Raw genomic sequence first — 20,178 nt, forward strand, 5'->3', positions numbered from 1 at the left:
ATGGAACGGTATGTGAGCTAATTTCAAACCCTTGTTTTATGCATCAGCCCACCTCACCTTTCCCGTTAAGCAGCCATAGTGTGTCTTCTAAATGTGTGACTCTGTTCTGTTTTGTAATTCAGTTCAAGTGTAGCGATTTCGACATGCCCTCTATAAGTGATATCTTAGGATAAGAGTCTTTTTCTGTGTGACTTATTTCACTTAGAATCCTCGTCCCTAAATCCACTCATCATGCTGCTACTAGCCTTATGACATTGATTTCATGGCTGAGTGATATTCCATTGTGCCTAAGTACCACAACTTCTTTATCCATTTTTCTCTTTCCTGGGATACTTAAGGTGTAGCTAAGTGGAGGTTCTTGTACACAGAGCAGCCCTAAACTTTGGGGTGCCTGTGTCTTGTTGATTTTTAGTTTTCCCAATTTATACGCCCATGAGTGGAAGTGCCCTATGCTCTGTAAGCTGTGTTTATTACATGTTTCAGGACACACCGTACACTTCTCCAGAGTGGCTGTTGGCAATTGACATCCCACCCTTCAGCCTAGCAAGGCTCCCATGTCTCCATGGCCTGTCCTGCATTTCTGGTGTTTACTCTTTTTGCAGCGTGGCCCTTTTGACCGATGGCAAGCGAGACTTCTTTGTAGTGCTGATTTGCACTTCCGGCTTGCTTGGTTGGCCAAAAAGGGCGTATGCGTTTTTTCCTGAATATATTCAGCAAAAAACGCATACGCCCTTTTTGGCCAAGGGCATCATTGTCAACGTTTTGCCGCTTTTCATGTGCTTTAAAGGCGAGTCGAATCTACCTCCTGAAATCTGTTTCCTGCAATTCTGCCTTGCTTTCAAATCCTCTTCGTTGCCTTCCCTCAATATATTTGTGGACGAGAGTTATCATTTATAACTCTGCAGGTTTGTGAATTGCAGTGGCCCTGAGCTCCATTTGTCAACTCGCTTTTTTGGGAGCTGGCCGCAAAAGCGCAGGATTGCTTCAGGCCCTATTCTGGTTCCGGGGGGCAGGCTGAGCCTGTGCTTCATTCTTCTTCCTGATGGGGAAATAGAGTGACCTGTGCCTGTCCCAACACCTAGAGCTAGTCTCTCGTTGGTTCCCCCTCTTCCCGTTCATCCTCAGGACAAATTGCAACCTGTACGAAAGAAACAGGAGCTTCAAGGTGCTGATTCTCCAAGTAGGGAGATTGTTAGTAAAGCGGCTGGAATGGCGAACCCGAGCACAAGGAGAGGAGAAATGAGGTGCGTTTTAGAAACCTTTCCCGATCACACGGTGTACCATCTTCTGGGTTTCCCAGGCATGTTTTCGATGTAGGAAGATGCCCTTGAACCTGGAGATTTGGGACCCATGGGGTGGGTACCACGCGGTATTACTTTAAACGGTCTGCGTTTGCTCACCCAACCTCACCAATCCTCTCAGCCCCAAGATTGTCCAGCCTTTTGTCTCATCCAGCTGTGGGTCTAGATATGGTCAATCCAGGTTGTATCAGAGCCTCCGAACGGATTTTGTAAGAATTTCTCTCTCTTTCACTGTCTTTGTTTTATGGCGTTCATTTTAAGTAATTTATTTTGATAATGGGGTTGAGCTGCTTTTCCCTGCTGTGTTTATGCCGCTTTACACCCTCTTGATTCAACTCCAGAGAGATATCAATACATAGGTTTTAAGATTCTTGCTAGTCAGATATATTCTTGTGCGGTGAATAGGGGGTGTTGAGTCCAGTTCACTGAGCAGGAAGGAGGTCTTGTCTGTTACATATTTGGCTTATGGAACGGTATGTGAGCTAATTTCAAACCCTTGTTTTATGCATCAGCCCACCTCACCTTTCCCGTTAAGCAGCCATAGTGTGTCTTCTAAATGTGTGACTCTGTTCTGTTTTGTAATTCAGTTCAAGTGTAGCGATTTCGACATGCCCTCTATAAGTGATATCTTAGGATAAGAGTCTTTTTCTGTGTGACTTATTTCACTTAGAATCCTCGTCCCTAAATCCACTCATCATGCTGCTACTAGCCTTATGACATTGATTTCATGGCTGAGTGATATTCCATTGTGCCTAAGTACCACAACTTCTTTATCCATTTTTCTCTTTCCTGGGATACTTAAGGTGTAGCTAAGTGGAGGTTATTGTACACAGAGCAGCCCTAAACTTTGGGGTGCCTGTGTCTTGTTGATTTTTAGTTTTCCCAATTTATACGCCCATGAGTGGAAGTGCCCTATGCTCTGTAAGCTGTGTTTATTACATGTTTCAGGACACACCGTACACTTCTCCAGAGTGGCTGTTGGCAATTGACATCCCACCCCGAAGCCTAGCAAGGCTCCCATGTCTCCATGGCCTGTCCTGCATTTCTGGTGTTTACTCTTTTCGCAGCGTGGCCCTTTTGACCGATGGCAAGCGAGACTTCTTTGTAGTGCTGATTTGCACTTCCGGCTTGCTTGGTTGGCCAAAAAGGGCGTATGCGTTTTTTCCTGAATATATTCAGGAAAAAACGCATACGCCCTTTTTGGCCAAGGGCATCATTGTCAACGTTTTGCCGCTTTTCATGTGCTTTAAAGGCGAGTCGAATCTACCTCCTGAAATCTGTTTCCTGCAATTCTGCCTTGCTTTCAAATCCTCTTCATTGCCTTCCCTCAATATATTTGTGGACGAGAGTTATCATTTATAACTCTGCAGGTTTGTGAATTGCAGTGGCCCTGAGCTCCATTTGTCAACTCGCATTTTTGGGAGCTGGCCGCAAAAGCGCAGGATTGCTTCAGGCCCTATTCTGGTTCCGGGAGGCAGGCTGAGCCTGTGCTTCATTCTTCTTCCTGATGGGGAAATAGAGTGACCTGTGCCTGTCCCAACACCTAGAGCTAGTCTCTCGTTGGTTCCCCGTCTTCCCGTTCATCCTCAGGACAAATTGCAACCTGTACGAAACAAACAGGAGGTTCCAGGTGCTGATTCTCCAAGTAGGGAGATTGTTAGTAAAGCGGCTGGAATGGCGAACCCGAGCACAAGGAGAGGAGAAATGAGGTGCGTTTTAGAAACCTTTCCCGATCACACGGTGTACCATCTTCTGGGTTTCCCAGGCATGTTTTCGATGTAGGAAGATGCCCTTGAACCTGGAGATTTGGGACCCATGGGGTGGGTACCACGCGGTATTACTTTAAACAGTCTGCGTTTGCTCACCCAACCTCACCAATCCTCTCAGCCCCAAGATTGTCCAGCCTTTTGTCTCATCCAGCTGTGGGTCTAGATATGGTCAATCCAGGTTGCATCAGAGCCTCCGAACGGATTTTGTAAGAATTTCTCTCTCTTTCACTGTCTTTGTTTTATGGCGTTCATTTTAAGTAATTTATTTTGATAATGGGGTTGAGCTGCTTTTCCCTGCTGTGTTTATGCCGCTTTACACCCTCTTGATTCAACTCCAGAGAGATATCAATACATAGGTTTTAAGATTCTTGCTAGTCAGATATATTCTTGTGCGGTGAATAGGGGGTGTTGAGTCCAGTTCACTGAGCAGGGAGGAGGTCTTGTCTGTTACATATTTGGCTTATGGAACGGTATGTGAGCTAATTTCAAACCCTTGTTTTATGCATCAGCCCACCTCACCTTTCCCGTTAAGCAGCCATAGTGTGTCTTCTAAATGTGTGACTCTGTTCTGTTTTGTAATTCAGTTCAAGTGTAGCGATTTCGACATGCCCTCTATAAGTGATATCTTAGGATAAGAGTCTTTTTCTGTGTGACTTATTTCACTTAGAATCCTCGTCCCTAAATCCACTCATCATGCTGCTACTAGCCTTATGACATTGATTTCATGGCTGAGTGATATTCCATTGTGCCTAAGTACCACAACTTCTTTATCCATTTTTCTCTTTCCTGGGATACTTAAGGTGTAGCTAAGTGGAGGTTCTTGTACACAGAGCAGCCCTAAACTTTGGGGTGCCTGTGTCTTGTTGATTTTTAGTTTTCCCAATTTATACGCCCATGAGTGGAAGTGCCCTATGCTCTGTAAGCTGTGTTTATTACATGTTTCAGGACACACCGTACACTTCTCCAGAGTGGCTGTTGGCAATTGACATCCCACCCCGAAGCCTAGCAAGGCTCCCATGTCTCCATGGCCTGTCCTGCATTTCTGGTGTTTACTCTTTTTGCAGCGTGGCCCTTTTGACCGATGGCAAGCGAGACTTCTTTGTAGTGCTGATTTGCACTTCCGGCTTGCTTGGTTGGCCAAAAAGGGCGTATGCGTTTTTTCCTGAATATATTCAGCAAAAAACGCATACGCCCTTTTTGGCCAAGGGCATCATTGTCAACGTTTTGCCGCTTTTCATGTGCTTTAAAGGCGAGTCGAATCTACCTCCTGAAATCTGTTTCCTGCAATTCTGCCTTGCTTTCAAATCCTCTTCGTTGCCTTCCCTCAATATATTTGTGGACGAGAGTTATCATTTATAACTCTGCAGGTTTGTGAATTGCAGTGGCCCTGAGCTCCATTTGTCAACTCGCTTTTTTGGGAGCTGGCCGCAAAAGCGCAGGATTGCTTCAGGCCCTATTCTGGTTCCGGGGGGCAGGCTGAGCCTGTGCTTCATTCTTCTTCCTGATGGGGAAATAGAGTGACCTGTGCCTGTCCCAACACCTAGAGCTAGTCTCTCGTTGGTTCCCCCTCTTCCCGTTCATCCTCAGGACAAATTGCAACCTGTACGAAAGAAACAGGAGCTTCAAGGTGCTGATTCTCCAAGTAAGGAGATTGTTAGTAAAGCGGCTGGAATGGCGAACCCGAGCACAAGGAGAGGAGAAATGAGGTGCGTTTTAGAAACCTTTCCCGATCACACGGTGTACCATCTTCTGGGTTTCCCAGGCATGTTTTCGATGTAGGAAGATGCCCTTGAACCTGGAGATTTGGGACCCATGGGGTGGGTACCACGCGGTATTACTTTAAACGGTCTGCGTTTGCTCACCCAACCTCACCAATCCTCTCAGCCCCAAGATTGTCCAGCCTTTTGTCTCATCCAGCTGTGGGTCTAGATATGGTCAATCCAGGTTGTATCAGAGCCTCCGAACGGATTTTGTAAGAATTTCTCTCTCTTTCACTGTCTTTGTTTTATGGCGTTCATTTTAAGTAATTTATTTTGATAATGGGGTTGAGCTGCTTTTCCCTGCTGTGTTTATGCCGCTTTACACCCTCTTGATTCAACTCCAGAGAGATATCAATACATAGGTTTTAAGATTCTTGCTAGTCAGATATATTCTTGTGCGGTGAATAGGGGGTGTTGAGTCCAGTTCACTGAGCAGGGAGGAGGTCTTGTCTGTTACATATTTGGCTTATGGAACGGTATGTGAGCTAATTTCAAACCCTTGTTTTATGCATCAGCCCACCTCACCTTTCCCGTTAAGCAGCCATAGTGTGTCTTCTAAATGTGTGACTCTGTTCTGTTTTGTAATTCAGTTCAAGTGTAGCGATTTCGACATGCCCTCTATAAGTGATATCTTAGGATAAGAGTCTTTTTCTGTGTGACTTATTTCACTTAGAATCCTCGTCCCTAAATCCACTCATCATGCTGCTACTAGCCTTATGACATTGATTTCATGGCTGAGTGATATTCCATTGTGCCTAAGTACCACAACTTCTTTATCCATTTTTCTCTTTCCTGGGATACTTAAGGTGTAGCTAAGTGGAGGTTATTGTACACAGAGCAGCCCTAAACTTTGGGGTGCCTGTGTCTTGTTGATTTTTAGTTTTCCCAATTTATACGCCCATGAGTGGAAGTGCCCTATGCTCTGTAAGCTGTGTTTATTACATGTTTCAGGACACACCGTACACTTCTCCAGAGTGGCTGTTGGCAATTGACATCCCACCCCTCAGCCTAGCAAGGCTCCCATGTCTCCATGGCCTGTCCTGCATTTCTGGTGTTTACTCTTTTCGCAGCGTGGCCCTTTTGACCGATGGCAAGCGAGACTTCTTTGTAGTGCTGATTTGCACTTCCGGCTTGCTTGGTTGGCCAAAAAGGGCGTATGCGTTTTTTCCTGAATATATTCAGCAAAAAACGCATACGCCCTTTTTGGCCAAGGGCATCATTGTCAACGTTTTGCTGCTTTTCATGTGCTTTAAAGGCGAGTCGAATCTACCTCCTGAAATCTGTTTCCTGCAATTCTGCCTTGCTTTCAAATCCTCTTCATTGCCTTCCCTCAATATATTTGTGGACGAGAGTTATCATTTATAACTCTGCAGGTTTGTGAATTGCAGTGGCCCTGAGCTCCATTTGTCAACTCGCATTTTTGGGAGCTGGCCGCAAAAGCGCAGGATTGCTTCAGGCCCTATTCTGGTTCCGGGAGGCAGGCTGAGCCTGTGCTTCATTCTTCTTCCTGATGGGGAAATAGAGTGACCTGTGCCTGTCCCAACACCTAGAGCTAGTCTCTCGTTGGTTCCCCGTCTTCCCGTTCATCCTCAGGACAAATTGCAACCTGTACGAAACAAACAGGAGGTTCCAGGTGCTGATTCTCCAAGTAGGGAGATTGTTAGTAAAGCGGCTGGAATGGCGAACCCGAGCACAAGGAGAGGAGAAATGAGGTGCGTTTTAGAAACCTTTCCCGATCACACGGTGTACCATCTTCTGGGTTTCCCAGGCATGTTTTCGATGTAGGAAGATGCCCTTGAACCTGGAGATTTGGGACCCATGGGGTGGGTACCACGCGGTATTACTTTAAACAGTCTGCGTTTGCTCACCCAACCTCACCAATCCTCTCAGCCCCAAGATTGTCCAGCCTTTTGTCTCATCCAGCTGTGGGTCTAGATATGGTCAATCCAGGTTGCATCAGAGCCTCCGAACGGATTTTGTAAGAATTTCTCTCTCTTTCACTGTCTTTGTTTTATGGCGTTCATTTTAAGTAATTTATTTTGATAATGGGGTTGAGCTGCTTTTCCCTGCTGTGTTTATGCCGCTTTACACCCTCTTGATTCAACTCCAGAGAGATATCAATACATAGGTTTTAAGATTCTTGCTAGTCAGATATATTCTTGTGCGGTGAATAGGGGGTGTTGAGTCCAGTTCACTGAGCAGGGAGGAGGTCTTGTCTGTTACATATTTGGCTTATGGAACGGTATGTGAGCTAATTTCAAACCCTTGTTTTATGCATCAGCCCACCTCACCTTTCCCGTTAAGCAGCCATAGTGTGTCTTCTAAATGTGTGACTCTGTTCTGTTTTGTAATTCAGTTCAAGTGTAGCGATTTCGACATGCCCTCTATAAGTGATATCTTAGGATAAGAGTCTTTTTCTGTGTGACTTATTTCACTTAGAATCCTCGTCCCTAAATCCACTCATCATGCTGCTACTAGCCTTATGACATTGATTTCATGGCTGAGTGATATTCCATTGTGCCTAAGTACCACAACTTCTTTATCCATTTTTCTCTTTCCTGGGATACTTAAGGTGTAGCTAAGTGGAGGTTCTTGTACACAGAGCAGCCCTAAACTTTGGGGTGCCTGTGTCTTGTTGATTTTTAGTTTTCCCAATTTATACGCCCATGAGTGGAAGTGCCCTATGCTCTGTAAGCTGTGTTTATTACATGTTTCAGGACACACCGTACACTTCTCCAGAGTGGCTGTTGGCAATTGACATCCCACCCTTCAGCCTAGCAAGGCTCCCATGTCTCCATGGCCTGTCCTGCATTTCTGGTGTTTACTCTTTTTGCAGCGTGGCCCTTTTGACCGATGGCAAGCGAGACTTCTTTGTAGTGCTGATTTGCACTTCCGGCTTGCTTGGTTGGCCAAAAAGGGCGTATGCGTTTTTTCCTGAATATATTCAGCAAAAAACGCATACGCCCTTTTTGGCCAAGGGCATCATTGTCAACGTTTTGCCGCTTTTCATGTGCTTTAAAGGCGAGTCGAATCTACCTCCTGAAATCTGTTTCCTGCAATTCTGCCTTGCTTTCAAATCCTCTTCGTTGCCTTCCCTCAATATATTTGTGGACGAGAGTTATCATTTATAACTCTGCAGGTTTGTGAATTGCAGTGGCCCTGAGCTCCATTTGTCAACTCGCTTTTTTGGGAGCTGGCCGCAAAAGCGCAGGATTGCTTCAGGCCCTATTCTGGTTCCGGGGGGCAGGCTGAGCCTGTGCTTCATTCTTCTTCCTGATGGGGAAATAGAGTGACCTGTGCCTGTCCCAACACCTAGAGCTAGTCTCTCGTTGGTTCCCCCTCTTCCCGTTCATCCTCAGGACAAATTGCAACCTGTACGAAAGAAACAGGAGCTTCAAGGTGCTGATTCTCCAAGTAGGGAGATTGTTAGTAAAGCGGCTGGAATGGCGAACCCGAGCACAAGGAGAGGAGAAATGAGGTGCGTTTTAGAAACCTTTCCCGATCACACGGTGTACCATCTTCTGGGTTTCCCAGGCATGTTTTCGATGTAGGAAGATGCCCTTGAACCTGGAGATTTGGGACCCATGGGGTGGGTACCACGCGGTATTACTTTAAACGGTCTGCGTTTGCTCACCCAACCTCACCAATCCTCTCAGCCCCAAGATTGTCCAGCCTTTTGTCTCATCCAGCTGTGGGTCTAGATATGGTCAATCCAGGTTGTATCAGAGCCTCCGAACGGATTTTGTAAGAATTTCTCTCTCTTTCACTGTCTTTGTTTTATGGCGTTCATTTTAAGTAATTTATTTTGATAATGGGGTTGAGCTGCTTTTCCCTGCTGTGTTTATGCCGCTTTACACCCTCTTGATTCAACTCCAGAGAGATATCAATACATAGGTTTTAAGATTCTTGCTAGTCAGATATATTCTTGTGCGGTGAATAGGGGGTGTTGAGTCCAGTTCACTGAGCAGGGAGGAGGTCTTGTCTGTTACATATTTGGCTTATGGAACGGTATGTGAGCTAATTTCAAACCCTTGTTTTATGCATCAGCCCACCTCACCTTTCCCGTTAAGCAGCCATAGTGTGTCTTCTAAATGTGTGACTCTGTTCTGTTTTGTAATTCAGTTCAAGTGTAGCGATTTCGACATGCCCTCTATAAGTGATATCTTAGGATAAGAGTCTTTTTCTGTGTGACTTATTTCACTTAGAATCCTCGTCCCTAAATCCACTCATCATGCTGCTACTAGCCTTATGACATTGATTTCATGGCTGAGTGATATTCCATTGTGCCTAAGTACCACAACTTCTTTATCCATTTTTCTCTTTCCTGGGATACTTAAGGTGTAGCTAAGTGGAGGTTATTGTACACAGAGCAGCCCTAAACTTTGGGGTGCCTGTGTCTTGTTGATTTTTAGTTTTCCCAATTTATACGCCCATGAGTGGAAGTGCCCTATGCTCTGTAAGCTGTGTTTATTACATGTTTCAGGACACACCGTACACTTCTCCAGAGTGGCTGTTGGCAATTGACATCCCACCCCTCAGCCTAGCAAGGCTCCCATGTCTCCATGGCCTGTCCTGCATTTCTGGTGTTTACTCTTTTCGCAGCGTGGCCCTTTTGACCGATGGCAAGCGAGACTTCTTTGTAGTGCTGATTTGCACTTCCGGCTTGCTTGGTTGGCCAAAAAGGGCGTATGCGTTTTTTCCTGAATATATTCAGCAAAAAACGCATACGCCCTTTTTGGCCAAGGGCATCATTGTCAACGTTTTGCTGCTTTTCATGTGCTTTAAAGGCGAGTCGAATCTACCTCCTGAAATCTGTTTCCTGCAATTCTGCCTTGCTTTCAAATCCTCTTCATTGCCTTCCCTCAATATATTTGTGGACGAGAGTTATCATTTATAACTCTGCAGGTTTGTGAATTGCAGTGGCCCTGAGCTCCATTTGTCAACTCGCATTTTTGGGAGCTGGCCGCAAAAGCGCAGGATTGCTTCAGGCCCTATTCTGGTTCCGGGAGGCAGGCTGAGCCTGTGCTTCATTCTTCTTCCTGATGGGGAAATAGAGTGACCTGTGCCTGTCCCAACACCTAGAGCTAGTCTCTCGTTGGTTCCCCGTCTTCCCGTTCATCCTCAGGACAAATTGCAACCTGTACGAAACAAACAGGAGGTTCCAGGTGCTGATTCTCCAAGTAGGGAGATTGTTAGTAAAGCGGCTGGAATGGCGAACCCGAGCACAAGGAGAGGAGAAATGAGGTGCGTTTTAGAAACCTTTCCCGATCACACGGTGTACCATCTTCTGGGTTTCCCAGGCATGTTTTCGATGTAGGAAGATGCCCTTGAACCTGGAGATTTGGGACCCATGGGGTGGGTACCACGCGGTATTACTTTAAACAGTCTGCGTTTGCTCACCCAACCTCACCAATCCTCTCAGCCCCAAGATTGTCCAGCCTTTTGTCTCATCCAGCTGTGGGTCTAGATATGGTCAATCCAGGTTGCATCAGAGCCTCCGAACGGATTTTGTAAGAATTTCTCTCTCTTTCACTGTCTTTGTTTTATGGCGTTCATTTTAAGTAATTTATTTTGATAATGGGGTTGAGCTGCTTTTCCCTGCTGTGTTTATGCCGCTTTACACCCTCTTGATTCAACTCCAGAGAGATATCAATACATAGGTTTTAAGATTCTTGATAGTCAGATATATTCTTGTGCGGTGAATAGGGGGTGTTGAGTCCAGTTCACTGAGCAGGGAGGAGGTCTTGTCTGTTACATATTTGGCTTATGGAACGGTATGTGAGCTAATTTCAAACCCTTGTTTTATGCATCAGCCCACCTCACCTTTCCCGTTAAGCAGCCATAGTGTGTCTTCTAAATGTGTGACTCTGTTCTGTTTTGTAATTCAGTTCAAGTGTAGCGATTTCGACATGCCCTCTATAAGTGATATCTTAGGATAAGAGTCTTTTTCTGTGTGACTTATTTCACTTAGAATCCTCGTCCCTAAATCCACTCATCATGCTGCTACTAGCCTTATGACATTGATTTCATGGCTGAGTGATATTCCATTGTGCCTAAGTACCACAACTTCTTTATCCATTTTTCTCTTTCCTGGGATACTTAAGGTGTAGCTAAGTGGAGGTTCTTGTACACAGAGCAGCCCTAAACTTTGGGGTGCCTGTGTCTTGTTGATTTTTAGTTTTCCCAATTTATACGCCCATGAGTGGAAGTGCCCTATGCTCTGTAAGCTGTGTTTATTACATGTTTCAGGACACACCGTACACTTCTCCAGAGTGGCTGTTGGCAATTGACATCCCACCCTTCAGCCTAGCAAGGCTCCCATGTCTCCATGGCCTGTCCTGCATTTCTGGTGTTTACTCTTTTTGCAGCGTGGCCCTTTTGACCGATGGCAAGCGACACTTCTTTGTAGTGCTGATTTGCACTTCCGGCTTGCTTGGTTGGCCAAAAAGGGCGTATGCGTTTTTTCCTGAATATATTCAGGAAAAAACGCATACGCCCTTTTTGGCCAAGGGCATCATTGTCAACGTTTTGCCGCTTTTCATGTGCTTTAAAGGCGAGTCGAATCTACCTCCTGAAATCTGTTTCCTGCAATTCTGCCTTGCTTTCAAATCCTCTTCGTTGCCTTCCCTCAATATATTTGTGGACGAGAGTTATCATTTATAACTCTGCAGGTTTGTGAATTGCAGTGGCCCTGAGCTCCATTTGTCAACTCGCTTTTTTGGGAGCTGGCCGCAAAAGCGCAGGATTGCTTCAGGCCCTATTCTGGTTCCGGGGGGCAGGCTGAGCCTGTGCTTCATTTTTCTTCCTGATGGGGAAATAGAGTGACCTGTGCCTGTCCCAACACCTAGAGCTAGTCTCTCGTTGGTTCCCCCTCTTCCCGTTCATCCTCAGGACAAATTGCAACCTGAACGAAACAAACAGGAGGTTCCAGGTGCTGATTCTCCAAGTAGGGAGATTGTTAGTAAAGCGGCTGGAATGGCGAACCCGAGCACAAGGAGAGGAGAAATGAGGTGCGTTTTAGAAACCTTTCCCGATCACACGGTGTACCATCTTCTGGGTTTCCCAGGCATGTTTTCGATGTAGGAAGATGCCCTTGAACCTGGAGATTTGGGACCCATGGGGTGGGTACCACGCGGTATTACTTTAAACAGTCTGCGTTTGCTCACCCAACCTCACCAATCCTCTCAGCCCCAAGATTGTCCAGCCTTTTGTCTCATCCAGCTGTGGGTCTAGATATGGTCAATCCAGGTTGCATCAGAGCCTCCGAACGGATTTTGTAAGAATTTCTCTCTCTTTCACTGTCTTTGTTTTATGGCGTTCATTTTAAGTAATTTATTTTGATAATGGGGTTGAGCTGCTTTTCCCTGCTGTGTTTATGCCGCTTTACACCCTCTTGATTCAACTCCAGAGAGATATCAATACATAGGTTTTAAGATTCTTGCTAGTCAGATATATTCTTGTGCGGTGAATAGGGGGTGTTGAGTCCAGTTCACTGAGCAGGGAGGAGGTCTTGTCTGTTACATATTTGGCTTATGGAACGGTACGGGAGCTAATTTCAAACCCTTGTTTTATGCATCACCCCACCTCACCTTTCCCGTTACGCAGCCATAGTGTGTCTTCTAAATGTGTGACTCTGTTCTGTTTTGTAATTCAGTTCAAGTGTAGCGATTTCGACATGCCCTCTATAAGTGATATCTTAGGATAAGAGTCTTTTTCTGTGTGACTTATTTCACTTAGAATCCTCGTCCCTAAATCCACTCATCCTGCTGCTACTAGCCTTATGACATTGATTTCATGGCTGAGTGATATTCCATTGTGCCTAAGTACCACAACTTCTTTATCCATTTTTCTCTTTCCTGGGATACTTAAGGTGTAGCTAAGTGGAGGTTCTTGTACACAGAGCAGCCCTAAACTTTGGGGTGCCTGTGTCTTGTTGATTTTTAGTTTTCCCAATTTATACGCCCATGAGTGGAAGTGCCCTATGCTCTGTAAGCTGTGTTTATTACATGTTTCAGGACACACCGTACACTTCTCCAGAGTGGCTGTTGGCAATTGACATCCCACCCCTCAGCCTAGCAAGGCTCCCATGTCTCCATGGCCTGTCCTGCATTTCTGGTGTTTACTCTTTTTGCAGCGTGGCCCTTTTGACCGATGGCAAGCGAGACTTCTTTGTAGTGCTGATTTGCACTTCCGGCTTGCTTGGTTGGCCAAAAAGGGCGTATGCGTTTTTTCCTGAATATATTCAGCAAAAAACGCATACGCCCTTTTTGGCCAAGGGCATCATTGTCAACGTTTTGCCGCTTTTCATGTGCTTTAAAGGCGAGTCGAATCTACCTCCTGAAATCTGTTTCCTGCAATTCTGCCTTGCTTTCAAATCCTCTTCGTTGCCTTCCCTCAATATATTTGTGGACGAGAGTTATCATTTATAACTCTGCAGGTTTGTGAATTGCAGTGGCCCTGAGCTCCATTTGTCAACTCGCTTTTTTGGGAGCTGGCCGCAAAAGCGCAGGATTGCTTCAGGCCCTATTCTGGTTCCGGGGGGCAGGCTGAGCCTGTGCTTCATTCTTCTTCCTGATGGGGAAATAGAGTGACCTGTGCCTGTCCCAACACCTAGAGCTAGTCTCTCGTTGGTTCCCCCTCTTCCCGTTCATCCTCAGGACAAATTGCAACCTGTACGAAACAAACAGGAGGTTCCAGGTGCTGATTCTCCAAGTAGGGAGATTGTTAGTAAAGCGGCTGGAATGGCGAACCCGAGCACAAGGAGAGGAGAAATGAGGTGCGTTTTAGAAACCTTTCCCGATCACACGGTGTACCATCTTCTGGGTTTCCCAGGCATGTTTTCGATGTAGGAAGATGCCCTTGAACCTGGAGATTTGGGACCCATGGGGTGGGTACCACGCGGTATTACTTTAAACGGTCTGCGTTTGCTCACCCAACCTCACCAATCCTCTCAGCCCCAAGATTGTCCAGCCTTTTGTCTCATCCAGCTGTGGGTCTAGATATGGTCAATCCAGGTTGTATCAGAGCCTCCGAACGGATTTTGTAAGAATTTCTCTCTCTTTCACTGTCTTTGTTTTATGGCGTTCATTTTAAGTAATTTATTTTGATAATGGGGTTGAGCTGCTTTTCCCTGCTGTGTTTATGCCGCTTTACACCCTCTTGATTCAACTCCAGAGAGATATCAATACATAGGTTTTAAGATTCTTGCTAGTCAGATATATTCTTGTGCGGTGAATAGGGGGTGTTGAGTCCAGTTCACTGAGCAGGGAGGAGGTCTTGTCTGTTACATATTTGGCTTATGGAACGGTATGTGAGCTAATTTCAAACCCTTGTTTTATGCATCAGCCCACCTCACCTTTCCCGTTAAGCAGCCATAGTGTGTCTTCTAAATGTGTGACTCTGTTCTGTTTTGTAATTCAGTTCAAGTGTAGCGATTTCGACATGCCCTCTATAAGTGATATCTTAGGATAAGAGTCTTTTTCTGTGTGACTTATTTCACTTAGAATCCTCGTCCCTAAATCCACTCATCATGCTGCTACTAGCCTTATGACATTGATTTCATGGCTGAGTGATATTCCATTGTGCCTAAGTACCACAACTTCTTTATCCATTTTTCTCTTTCCTGGGATACTTAAGGTGTAGCTAAGTGGAGGTTCTTGTACACAGAGCAGCCCTAAACTTTGGGGTGCCTGTGTCTTGTTGATTTTTAGTTTTCCCAATTTATACGCCCATGAGTGGAAGTGCCCTATGCTCTGTAAGCTGTGTTTATTACATGTTTCAGGACACACCGTACACTTCTCCAGAGTGGCTGTTGGCAATTGACATCCCACCCCTCAGCCTAGCAAGGCTCCCATGTCTCCATGGCCTGTCCTGCATTTCTGGTGTTTACTCTTTTTGCAGCGTGGCCCTTTTGACCGATGGCAAGCGAGACTTCTTTGTAGTGCTGATTTGCACTTCCGGCTTGCTTGGTTGGCCAAAAAGGGCGTATGCGTTTTTTCCTGAATATATTCAGCAAAAAACGCATACGCCCTTTTTGGCCAAGGGCATCATTGTCAACGTTTTGCCGCTTTTCATGTGCTTTAAAGGCGAGTCGAATCTACCTCCTGAAATCTGTTTCCTGCAATTCTGCCTTGCTTTCAAATCCTCTTCGTTGCCTTCCCTCAATATATTTGTGGACGAGAGTTATCATTTATAACTCTGCAGGTTTGTGAATTGCAGTGGCCCTGAGCTCCATTTGTCAACTCGCTTTTTTGGGAGCTGGCCGCAAAAGCGCAGGATTGCTTCAGGCCCTATTCTGGTTCCGGGGGGCAGGCTGAGCCTGTGCTTCATTCTTCTTCCTGATGGGGAAATAGAGTGACCTGTGCCTGTCCCAACACCTAGAGCTAGTCTCTCGTTGGTTCCCCCTCTTCCCGTTCATCCTCAGGACAAATTGCAACCTGTACGAAACAAACAGGAGGTTCCAGGTGCTGATTCTCCAAGTAGGGAGATTGTTAGTAAAGCGGCTGGAATGGCGAACCCGAGCACAAGGAGAGGAGAAATGAGGTGCGTTTTAGAAACCTTTCCCGATCACACGGTGTACCATCTTCTGGGTTTCCCAGGCATGTTTTCGATGTAGGAAGATGCCCTTGAACCTGGAGATTTGGGACCCATGGGGTGGGTACCACGCGGTATTACTTTAAACGGTCTGCGTTTGCTCACCCAACCTCACCAATCCTCTCAGCCCCAAGATTGTCCAGCCTTTTGTCTCATCCAGCTGTGGGTCTAGATATGGTCAATCCAGGTTGTATCAGAGCCTCCGAACGGATTTTGTAAGAATTTCTCTCTCTTTCACTGTCTTTGTTTTATGGCGTTCATTTTAAGTAATTTATTTTGATAATGGGGTTGAGCTGCTTTTCCCTGCTGTGTTTATGCCGCTTTACACCCTCTTGATTCAACTCCAGAGAGATATCAATACATAGGTTTTAAGATTCTTGCTAGTCAGATATATTCTTGTGCGGTGAATAGGGGGTGTTGAGTCCAGTTCACTGAGCAGGGAGGAGGTCTTGTCTGTTACATATTTGGCTTATGGAACGGTATGTGAGCTAATTTCAAACCCTTGTTTTATGCATCAGCCCACCTCACCTTTCCCGTTAAGCAGCCATAGTGTGTCTTCTAAATGTGTGACTCTGTTCTGTTTTGTAATTCAGTTCAAGTGTAGCGATTTCGACATGCCCTCTATAAGTGATATCTTAGGATAAGAGTCTTTTTCTGTGTGACTTATTTCACTTAGAATCCTCGTCCCTAAATCCACTCATCATGCTGCTACTAGCCTTATGACATTGATTTCATGGCTGAGTGATATTCCATTGTGCCTAAGTACCACAACTTCTTTATCCATTTTTCTCTTTCCTGGGATACTTAAGGTGTAGCTAAGTGGAGGTTCTTGTACACAGAGCAGCCCTAAACTTTGGGGTGCCTGTGTCTTGTTGATTTTTAGTTTTCCCAATTTATACGCCCATGAGTGGAAGTGCCCTATGCTCTGTAAGCTGTGTTTATTACATGTTTCAGGACACACCGTACACTTCTCCAGAGTGGCTGTTGGCAATTGACATCCCACCCCTCAGCCTAGCAAGGCTCCCATGTCTCCATGGCCTGTCCTGCATTTCTGGTGTTTACTCTTTTTGCAGCGTGGCCCTTTTGACCGATGGCAAGCGAGACTTCTTTGTAGTGCTGATTTGCACTTCCGGCTTGCTTGGTTGGCCAAAAAGGGCGTATGCGTTTTTTCCTGAATATATTCAGCAAAAAACGCATACGCCCTTTTTGGCCAAGGGCATCATTGTCAACGTTTTGCCGCTTTTCATGTGCTTTAAAGGCGAGTCGAATCTACCTCCTGAAATCTGTTTCCTGCAATTCTGCCTTGCTTTCAAATCCTCTTCGTTGCCTTCCCTCAATATATTTGTGGACGAGAGTTATCATTTATAACTCTGCAGGTTTGTGAATTGCAGTGGCCCTGAGCTCCATTTGTCAACTCGCTTTTTTGGGAGCTGGCCGCAAAAGCGCAGGATTGCTTCAGGCCCTATTCTGGTTCCGGGGGGCAGGCTGAGCCTGTGCTTCATTCTTCTTCCTGATGGGGAAATAGAGTGACCTGTGCCTGTCCCAACACCTAGAGCTAGTCTCTCGTTGGTTCCCCCTCTTCCTGTTCATCCTCAGGACAAATTGCAACCTGTACGAAAGAAACAGGAGCTTCAAGGTGCTGATTCTCCAAGTAGGGAGATTGTTAGTAAAGCGGCTGGAATGGCGAACCCGAGCACAAGGAGAGGAGAAATGAGGTGCGTTTTAGAAACCTTTCCCGATCACACGGTGTACCATCTTCTGGGTTTCCCAGGCATGTTTTCGATGTAGGAAGATGCCCTTGAACCTGGAGATTTGGGACCCATGGGGTGGGTACCACGCGGTATTACTTTAAACGGTCTGCGTTTGCTCACCCAACCTCACCAATCCTCTCAGCCCCAAGATTGTCCAGCCTTTTGTCTCATCCAGCTGTGGGTCTAAATATGGTCAATCCAGGTTGTATCAGAGCCTCCGAACGGATTTTGTAAGAATTTCTCTCTCTTTCACTGTCTTTGTTTTATGGCGTTCATTTTAAGTAATTTATTTTGATAATGGGGTTGAGCTGCTTTTCCCTGCTGTGTTTATGCCGCTTTACACCCTCTTGATTCAACTCCAGAGAGATATCAATACATAGGTTTTAAGATTCTTGATAGTCAGATATATTCTTGTGCGGTGAATAGGGGGTGTTGAGTCCAGTTCACTGAGCAGGGAGGAGGTCTTGTCTGTTACATATTTGGCTTATGGAACGGTATGTGAGCTAATTTCAAACCCTTGTTTTATGCATCAGCCCACCTCACCTTTCCCGTTAAGCAGCCATAGTGTGTCTTCTAAATGTGTGACTCTGTTCTGTTTTGTAATTCAGTTCAAGTGTAGCGATTTCGACATGCCCTCTATAAGTGATATCTTAGGATAAGAGTCTTTTTCTGTGTGACTTATTTCACTTAGAATCCTCGTCCCTAAATCCACTCATCATGCTGCTACTAGCCTTATGACATTGATTTCATGGCTGAGTGATATTCCATTGTGCCTAAGTACCACAACTTCTTTATCCATTTTTCTCTTTCCTGGGATACTTAAGGTGTAGCTAAGTGGAGGTTCTTGTACACAGAGCAGCCCTAAACTTTGGGGTGCCTGTGTCTTGTTGATTTTTAGTTTTCCCAATTTATACGCCCATGAGTGGAAGTGCCCTATGCTCTGTAAGCTGTGTTTATTACATGTTTCAGGACACACCGTACACTTCTCCAGAGTGGCTGTTGGCAATTGACATCCCACCCCTCAGCCTAGCAAGGCTCCCATGTCTCCATGGCCTGTCCTGCATTTCTGGTGTTTACTCTTTTCGCAGCGTGGCCCTTTTGACCGATGACAAGCGAGACTTCTTTGTAGTGCTGATTTGCACTTCCGGCTTGCTTGGTTGGCCAAAAAGGGCGTATGCGTTTTTTCCTGAATATATTCAGGAAAAAACGCATACGCCCTTTTTGGCCAAGGGCATCATTGTCAACGTTTTGCTGCTTTTCATGTGCTTTAAAGGCGAGTCGAATCTACCTCCTGAAATCTGTTTCCTGCAATTCTGCCTTGCTTTCAAATCCTCTTCATTGCCTTCCCTCAATATATTTGTGGACGAGAGTTATCATTTATAACTCTGCAGGTTTGTGAATTGCAGTGGCCCTGAGCTCCATTTGTCAACTCGCATTTTTGGGAGCTGGCCGCAAAAGCGCAGGATTGCTTCAGGCCCTATTCTGGTTCCGGGAGGCAGGCTGAGCCTGTGCTTCATTCTTCTTCCTGATGGGGAAATAGAGTGACCTGTGCCTGTCCCAACACCTAGAGCTAGTCTCTCGTTGGTTCCCCGTCTTCCCGTTCATCCTCAGGACAAATTGCAACCTGTACGAAACAAACAGGAGGTTCCAGGTGCTGATTCTCCAAGTAGGGAGATTGTTAGTAAAGCGGCTGGAATGGCGAACCCGAGCACAAGGAGAGGAGAAATGAGGTGCGTTTTAGAAACCTTTCCCGATCACACGCTGTACCATCTTCTGGGTTTCCCAGGCATGTTTTCGATGTAGGAAGATGCCCTTGAACCTGGAGATTTGGGACCCATGGGGTGGGTACCACGCGGTATTACTTTAAACGGTCTGCGTTTGCTCACCCAACCTCACCAATACTCTCAGCCCCATGATTGTCCAGCCTTTTGTCTCATCCAGCTGTGGGTGTAGATATGGTCAATCCAGGTTGTATCAGAGCCTCCGAACGGATTTTGTAAGAATTTCTCTCTCTTTCACTGTCTTTGTTTTATGGCGTTCATTTTAAGTAATTTATTTTGATAATGGGGTTGAGCTGCTTTTCCCTGCTGTGTTTATGCCGCTTTACACCCTCTTGATTCAACTCCAGAGAGATATCAATACATAGGTTTTAAGATTCTTGCTAGTCAGATATATTCTTGTGCGGTGAATAGGGGGTGTTGAGTCCAGTTCACTGAGCAGGGAGGAGGTCTTGTCTGTTACATATTTGGCTTATGGAACGGTATGTGAGCTAATTTCAAACCCTTGTTTTATGCATCAGCCCACCTCACCTTTCCCGTTAAGCAGCCATAGTGTGTCTTCTAAATGTGTGACTCTGTTCTGTTTTGTAATTCAGTTCAAGTGTAGCGATTTCGACATGCCCTCTATAAGTGATATCTTAGGATAAGAGTCTTTTTCTGTGTGACTTATTTCACTTAGAATCCTCGTCCCTAAATCCACTCATCATGCTGCTACTAGCCTTATGACATTGATTTCATGGCTGAGTGATATTCCATTGTGCCTAAGTACCACAACTTCTTTATCCATTTTTCTCTTTCCTGGGATACTTAAGGTGTAGCTAAGTGGAGGTTCTTGTACACAGAGCAGCCCTAAACTTTGGGGTGCCTGTGTCTTGTTGATTTTTAGTTTTCCCAATTTATACGCCCATGAGTGGAAGTGCCCTATGCTCTGTAAGCTGTGTTTATTACATGTTTCAGGACACACCGTACACTTCTCCAGAGTGGCTGTTGGCAATTGACATCCCACCCCTCAGCCTAGCAAGGCTCCCATGTCTCCATGGCCTGTCCTGCATTTCTGGTGTTTACTCTTTTTGCAGCGTGGCCCTTTTGACCGATGGCAAGCGAGACTTGTTTGTAGTGCTGATTTGCACTTCCGGCTTGCTTGGTTGGCCAAAAAGGGCGTATGCGTTTTTTCCTGAATATATTCAGGAAAAAATGCATACGCCCTTTTTGGCCAAGGGCATCAT

This window comes from Eubalaena glacialis, chromosome 1 (genome assembly GCF_028564815.1).
Source record: "Eubalaena glacialis isolate mEubGla1 chromosome 1, mEubGla1.1.hap2.+ XY, whole genome shotgun sequence".
NCBI lineage: Eukaryota > Metazoa > Chordata > Mammalia > Artiodactyla > Balaenidae > Eubalaena > Eubalaena glacialis.